This window comes from Gadus morhua, chromosome 16 (genome assembly GCF_902167405.1).
Source record: "Gadus morhua chromosome 16, gadMor3.0, whole genome shotgun sequence".
Taxonomy (NCBI): Eukaryota; Metazoa; Chordata; class Actinopteri; order Gadiformes; family Gadidae; genus Gadus; species Gadus morhua.
In genome coordinates, this window is record NC_044063.1 from 925088 (window position 1) to 933288 (window position 8201).

Sequence of the window (8201 nt, forward strand, 5' to 3'; positions counted from 1 at the left end):
GGGGAGTAGGAGGAGGAGGGAGGAGGAGGAGGAGGGAGGAGGGGGAGGAGGAGCAGCAGGAGGAGGAGGAGGGAGGAGGAGGAGCAGGAGGAGGAGGAGGAGGAGGGAGGAGGGGGAGGAGCAGGAGGAGGAGGAGTGGGAGGAGCAGGGAGGAGGGGGAGGACAGGTGTCCCTGGTACACCCGGAGGAGGAGAAGCTCCTTTCTAATCGCTTATTACACGGCTTCGCACACACATAAACAAACACTCAAACCCTCTGGCACACACAGACTCAAACACAGTCGCACACACAGACCCACTGTACCACACACACACACACACACAGACCCACTGGCCCACACACACACACACACACACACAGACCCACAGGCCCACACACACACACACACACACACACACACACACACACACACACAGACCCACTGGCCCACACTCAGCCCGTGGGGGCCGTCCTCACCTTGGTGTCCACGATGGAGCAGGCCACCTGCTTGACGTAGGCCAGGTCGGCAGCCTGGGGCAGCAGCACCGACTCTCTGGTCAGACCGATCTGGATGATGAAGGAGCCCCCGGCCGGGACGGGGGGCCCCGGGGGCATCGTGGCCCACCCGGGGCCGGGGCCCGCCCCCATCACCAGCCCCAGGTCCATGGGGGGCAGCCCCCCCGCGGTGGGCGTGGACGGTACGGACATGGGGACCCCCTGCTGCATGACCTCCGACCCCAGGGGCGAGGGGCCCCTGGGCGGGAAGAAGACCTGGGCGGCGGGCCCCGGGGACAAGCAGGGGCTGACGTTGGCCATTGCACCCCGGTCCGCTAACACCGCCTTCTGTAGGGGCTCACAGCATGCAGCCGTAAGGCTTGGTCCGGGTCCTGGTCCTGGTCCTGGTCCTAGTTCTGGTCCTGGTCCTGGTCCTGTGAGTCCTCCTGGTCTAACCCCCGGCCGGAACGTGAAGGAACAGATCCTGTACAGGAAGCAGTGGCTCTCTCTCTCTGTCTGTCTGACTGTTTGTCTCTCCCTGTCTGTCTCTCTCCCTGTCTCTCTCTCTCCCTGTCTCCTCTCTCTGTCTGTGTGTCTCTCTCGGTCTCTCCCCTGCGGTTGGCAGCCTGTTCTCAGACGTCGGAGCTCATTGTCCTTGTGTCTCTCTCGGTCTCTCCCCTGCGGTTGGCAGCCTGTTCTCAGACGTCGGAGCTCATTGTCCTTGCCTAACAAGCGCGAGCAGTGTGTGGGAAAGAGTCGTAAAAAGGCACGGTGAGGAGGGGAATCGTACCTCCTCCTCGTTTTCCTTTCCCTCCTCTCCGCCCCCTCCTTCCTCCTCCTCTTCCTCTTCTTCCTCCTCCTCCAACAAGTTGCTCTGCAGAGGAGAAAGTTCACCCTCCCCTCAGCTGAAGTACATAGTCTGTCCTCCTCTCCAGGCTGAGCTCAAAATGGCCTCCTGGGCAGGAAACGGTGCGAGCAGGAGAGACTACTGAGCTTTACTATTTACAAAGTCTTGCCTGTTTCAGTTTCAGCCTCGGTTGAATGTTTTCTGAACAGAGCAGCGTGAACATCGCCCTGGCCCCGCCCCCGGCCCCGCCCCCAGCCCCGCTTTCCTGATTCCTCATCTGTGAACTTTCTACAGAAAACAAGGAAGTGGCTTGACTGGCAGCGGCCGAAGCCAATAGGCGGTGGAACAAGTGATATCACAAGCGCTCCCTTTGCTCAAACCGGTCGCCTTCCACAGGCTCCCTCCTCCATTACTGCTGGAGGCGGAGAGGACGGGTTTAGTGATGGGGGTTAGTAATGGGGGGTTAGTCGGAGCTTAGGTAACCCATCTCCTCTTACACGGCCCTGACTACGGCCGCTCTCCATTGTCAGGGAAAGGTTTTTCCTGTCAGTCTTCTCTTGCGCCACCCTCTTATTTAGCTGCGCAATAACCACCGCGGATAACTCGACACACAAGTTACAACTGTTAATCAAACAAAGGCTTTATGATAGACACGTGTGGTGGCACCTCGGCAACAAAACAGAACTTACTAAAGAATGAGACACTTGTTCCCTCTGATGTCTAATTAATCCAACTTCCTTATTTCATACTTCCTATGTTTACAATAAACTCCTTACGAAACGCTGCGTCGAGCGGATAATGAAGTGGCCCCTGCCGTTCCATGGACATAAAAGAGGTTCGTTCCTGTATCTCACAAACGGGGGCCACGGAGCGCGTGCGTGGACACGCCCGCCCCCTGCAGGCCGAGCGGAAGGGACCAGCAGTTCCAATGACCTGCATGATGTCTCATAATAACACATCCCAGATCCAAGCCACTCGCCCATGTGTTTAATCATCAGCTCCATGCAAATACACATAGTCCCACTACAACCACTTGTCATAATAATAATAATAGTATATTTTTATGTCTCAGGAAATAAGTTAGTCTCCTGTGATTGGTTAGAATGTCTCTCCTCCGATTGGTTAGGGGTAGGTTTAGGGTTAACCCTCACCCTAACCATAACCCTAAACCTGCCCCTAACCCTTTGCACCCGGGGAACATAGGGATGACCCCCCAATAGCCTCTGTTATAGTAGTACGGAGGCTAACCCAGCTAGCTCTAGCCTCTGTTAGTACGGAGGCTAGCCCTAGCCTCTGTTATAGTAGTACGGAGGCTAGCCCTAGCCTCTGATGGTACGGAGGCTAGCCCTAGCCTCTGTCTCATAGTGAGCTGAATGTGTAACATCTCCCTGCTCTCTACACTGTGGAGAACTGATACTTTTCTACTGGGCTCATTCCGTTCCCTGGGTTTGGTTTTATACTGGTATTAGCAGTAGCATTTGTGTTATTTCTCCCCACAGGATAGAATCCTGTGGGGAGGATCGCCTCATGTTCTATATTCTGTTGCGAGTCTGTTTGAACCTGAAACAAGTTAGCGGGATTGTGACGGAGGATTCTCCTCCTGCCGCAGGCCGCATTCCATTCAGCGGGGAAGCCCCGTCCCAGCGCAGCCCAAAGGTGCACTGGGAGCTCTGGTGACCAGGAGGCCCGGCCAGTACACTCCACTCATTGTCCTGCTGGGTAATCCCACTGCCCACACAACTGATCTCACTGGGGAGTTCTTCTGGGGTTTTACAGCAGTGTCTGTCCTCAGGGCGGCTCAGGAGGCAGAGAGGGTTGGCTGGAAACTGGAAGGTTGCTAGTTCGATCCCCGGCTCTTCGAGGTGTTGAGTTGTCCTTGAGCCAGACACCTCACCGTAACTGCTCCTGACGAGCTGGCTGTCGCTTTGAGGGACTGCCTCCGCCGTCGGTGTGTGTATGAATGGGTGAATGGGCGGCAGTTTGTAAAGCGCCAAAAGGATTTTATAAATGCAGTCCGTTGAGCATTAACAGTTCCAGTTCTGAGGGGTCAGATCACAGCCTGGTACCATCACCCCTCTCTCAGTCAGTCACAGATCTCTCCTCTCTCTGGCGTTGGAATCTAGAGACGCTGGCTGCCGTCATGCATGCATTGATCTGTCCTGCATTAGGAATAACGAGAGCATCTATCAAATCTAAACGTAGTGTGAATGGTAGACGTGTGTGACTGACAGCTGTTATCAAACCCTAACAGTCATTAGAGGAGACTGCTCCGTTGGAAAAGGCTGCATATTGATTGTGCATCAGAAGTTAACTGACTTTAACCACAGCTTCTTGTAACCTGAGAGATTGGTAGAAGGAGCTTTTGTTCTGCATGGGATGTTGTCGATTCTGGAGAGGTGAACAGTGCGTCACACACTTAAGAGATCTGAGCTGAACTCGGCTTAAGAAGGTCGTTCAGAGAACGTTGGTCTCCCCCACAGTGAGAGTCCTGTTAGCCACAGACCACAAGTCGTTCAATACGAGGACCAATCACAGCGCACGAGATGGACTGGAGGTTCCACCTGCTAATGGAAGCTCCATAAAATAGCACGGATGGAACTGGGAGCCCTTCCAGTTTGTCCTTTGTCGAAAAGGAAATTTAAAAATATTTTATCCTCAATATGGTTAATTATTTAATTTAAAATGATCGTTGAGGCAGGCCTAGAGTAAAAGCCTGTTGGAATATAAGAAGAAGAAAGAAGTAGAAAAGGATTGCTGGGTAAGTTATTCAAGGGTAACGGTATCAACCTTTAAGGTCAAGTATGTTTCCATTAAGAGTGAAGGTCAGGGTTAGGAAGTGGAGTCAACAATAGATCACTTCCCGAGAGCCTGCTGTTCCTCAACGAGAACGAAGCAGAGAATCAACCGGCTCCGCTCCGAGGGAGCGTGTCTGTGGGCTGTTTACCCCTCCTGATGGAGGTGCTCCTAATGACCAACATCCCAACGAGGTCAACAGATGAGGCTAATATAGAGGCCTTTGCCAGGTATGGGCGCCCCCAAGTGGTCGATTCTGTCTTTACATGGGGCCTACTTCTGAATTATACAGTGATCTACATACATTTGATTCAATAGAGGATAAAACACCACTAGATTAAGGTATGGACCCACTGGTTTCACATGAAAAATTATGTTTTTAATGTGAATTTGTGTGAAACAATTAAAGTCACAACAATGTGTAATTGCATAAATGCCCATGCGTTGAAATGACCTGAATTCCTATCTTAAAGGCTTGACTGCCAAGGGGCGTTTGTTGGACACATAGATAAAGGTTGACAGACCACGACTCTCTTTTCACTGTACAAAATCTTTATTTTTTGCTCAATAACGTACATAGGGACCCGTAAACAAAGAAACAGGGACATGTTATTAGATACAAGCCAGAATGCAATTCAAAAATATATATAATAAAACTAAATAAAAAGGCAGGTCTCCTATGGCCTGTTGATTGAGGAAACAGTTTGAATACAGCGTAATATGATGTACAAAATATCACACAGTGATAAGTTGCTATTAAAAAAATAAAATTAAAAAACACAAAGAAACGAGTCCTTTACCTTGGCCTCTGACTGATTACTGATTCTTTTTTTTTCTGGATTTTTCATTTTTACAAATTCTATTTTAGTTTTTTTCCTTTTTTTCTTTACTATTTTACAAGGTATACATAGCTGTCAATCACAAGCAGTCTCTATGCCTAGCAAAGAATGATTCACTTGATATGATACTACAAAATTCTTACATCTTAATTATCATATCCAGTCCAAAAAGATGCGACAGGTAAAACATGAAACTGACAGACCTTCACATCGCTGTGACCCTCTCCTCCCGCACGTCGACTTTTTTTGTCCTTTTTTTAATGAGTCATAAACCACTTTGAGTGTTTTGAAATTGGAAATAACTCCAAATGTACAGATAGCATCTCTATAGTGACTAGGGGGGAAACACACGATTTAACCAGCATTGTTTTAATGAACTCAACGAACTCTACAACCCCTCCAGTCTCCAGGTGGGTAGCATGTAGCCCGGTAGCGCTGAGAGCTAGCAGCCCCACAACACCCCCTACTGGGTAAGCCTATTAGCTGCCTAGCCTGGTAGCGCTGAGAGCTAGCTCCCCCACAACACCCCCTGCTGGGTTAGCCTGTTAGCCGCCTAGCCTGGTAGCGCTGAGAGCTAGCGGCCCCACAACACCCCCTACTGGGTTAGCCGCCTAGCGTGGTAGCGCTGGGAGCTAGCGCCCCCACAACACCCCCTACTGGGTTAGCCTGTTAACGCTGCGAGCTAGCGGCCCCAGAACATCCCCAACTGGGTTAGCCTATTAGCGCTGCGAGCTAGCGGCCCCAGAACATCACCAACTGGGTTAGCCTGTTAGCCACCTAGCCTGTGAGGCACCTAGCCTGCATTACACCTAGCCTGCGAGCCACCTAGCCTGCGAGCCACCTAGCCTGCGAGCCACCTAGCCTGCGAGCCACCTAGCCTGCAAGCCACCTAGCCTGCAAGCCACCTAGCCTGCGTGACACCTAGCCTGCATTACACCTAGCCTGCGAGCCACCTAGCCTGCGAGCCACCTAGCCTGCGAGCCACCTAGCCTGCGTTACACCTAGCCTGCGTTACACCTAGCCTGCGAGCCACCTAGCCTGCGAGCCATTCCGTGAACATTGAATCGGAGCAACGAACCTCACCAGAGGAACGCTGAGCGATCAGGATGATAACAGTCACCGTCAGTGGACTATAAGCCGGCCCCCCCTCCCTGAGTCCAACAGGAGACCCCTGGTCTCAGGGGACAGCGCCCCCTCAGGTCACAGCGCCACACTACAACTTCAACCACAGGAAGGAGGATCCACTACGACCCCCAGCCTTTCCTCCTCAGCTCCACTCGGCCTTGCCTCCACAGACACGAGAAGTCTGGACCCGGCCCCGGACCCGGCCCCGGACCAGGCCCCGGACCCGGCCCCGGACCAGGCCCTGGACCCGGCCCTGGACCCGGCCCTGGACCAGGCCCTGGACCCAGACACGGAGCCGGACCTGGACCCGGCCCTGGACCAGGCCCTGGACCCGGCCCCGGACCAGGCCCTGGACCCGGCCCGGACCAGGCCCTGGACCCGGCCCCGGACCAGGCCCTGGACCCGGCCCCGGACCAGGCCCTGGACCCGGACACGGAGCCGGACCTGGACCCGGACCTGGACCCAGACACGGAGCCGGACCTGGACCCGGCCCTGGACCCGGCCTGGACCAGGCCCTGGACCCGGCCCTGGACCCGGCCCTGGACCCGGCCCTGGACCAGGCCCTGGACCCGGCCCTGGACCCAGACCCGGACCTGGACCAGGCCTGGACCCGGCCCTGGACCCGGACCTGGACCCGGACACGGAGCCGGACCTGGACCCGGCCCTGGACCCGGCCCTGGACCCGGCCCTGGACCAGGCCCTGGACCCGGACCCGGCCCTGGACCCGGCCTGGACCCGGCCCTGGACCAGGCCCTGGACCCGGACCCGGCCCTGGACCCGGCCCTGGACCCGGCCTGGACCCGGCCCTGGACCAGGCCCTGGACCCGGCCCTGGACCCGGACCCGGCCCTGGACCAGGCCCTGGACCCGGACACGGAGCCGGACCTGGACCCGGCCTGGACCCGGCCCTGGACCAGGCCCTGGACCCGGCCCTGGACCAGGCCCTGGACCCGGACCCGGCCCTGGACCCGGACCCGGCCCTGGACCCGGCCCTGGCCCCTTGACTGGGCCCTCACGGCGGGGACCTGGACCGGGCCCTCAGGGACCACCTGGAGCAACAAGCTTCTCCAAAACCCTGAATAAATAAAAGGCGTGTGCTGGCTGGGACCCACAGACCAGCATCCAGCCGGTGGCCTGGAGGACGCTGGAGGTACCAGCTCCCCCGACCCTGGAGGACCAGTACGACCAGTACGACCAGTGGCGTCTACGGGGGGATCACCACAGGCTGACTGGTAGGACATGTGTCAACAATCAACATCTTCTGAGGAACCCATTGAGGTGGTTCAACTGTGATTATATAAAAGATCTGTAGGCTAGTTAGAGACACACACACACACACACACACACACACACACACGTTGTTAGAGTCATGACTCAGACGCTCGTAGTGAAACACTCAGATCTCAGTTAAACAGAAAGCTGAAGACCGCGGTCTGCGATGGGTATCGAACCTGAACATCTCAAACCAACGCTCTTCCTCGCCCCTGGGGCCTCCTCCTGGTGGCTAACGAGGTCCTCCTCAGAGGAGACACGCCCACTCGTTAGTGTGCACTGAGGGGTCAGAGGTCGCGGCAGGGGCAGCGGCCCAAATAAGGACTCAAACTAAACAGCATTATGTCACTTGGGTGTCTTGGCAATGAGGCTGAAATTAAAGCTATTGGTTTGAGCGCTGGTAGCTACTCAAACACGGAGAAAACATTCTGTGTAAATGACCACACACACACACACACACACACACACACACACACACTCTTTGGAATGTAGTTCATTGTCTGGTTAAGTCATACAGACAGACTGCCGTGTCCACGTCTACAGGAGGCGGAGGAACGAGTGGATACAAATCTTTCAAATTAAAAGCCTTTTGTGCGTTTTGTTTGTGTGCACGTCCTGTGGGCTTTTATCTGTGTAGTGTCAGCAATCCAAGCCTTCCGCTTTTTCACTCACTCACTCACACACACAGACACACGTGCACGCACACACGCACGCACGCACAAACACACACAAAGTGACTATTGGCAGAACCAAGAGAGACGGGAAGGGTTTAAACATTGTAGTGTAGAAAAAAGGTGTTGCCTCAAGACATTAGTAGTTGAAAACAGAGCAGACCTTGTGTTATAAAAGCAG

At 54.6% G+C, this 8201-nt stretch overlaps 1 pseudogene; it reads right to left on the bottom strand.

Annotated features, from left to right (window-relative positions):
* Positions 1-4644: 4644 nt before the first annotated feature.
* Positions 4645-7536, bottom strand: LOC115561019 (tetra-peptide repeat homeobox protein 1-like; annotated as a pseudogene).
* Positions 7537-8201: the final 665 nt, after the last annotated feature.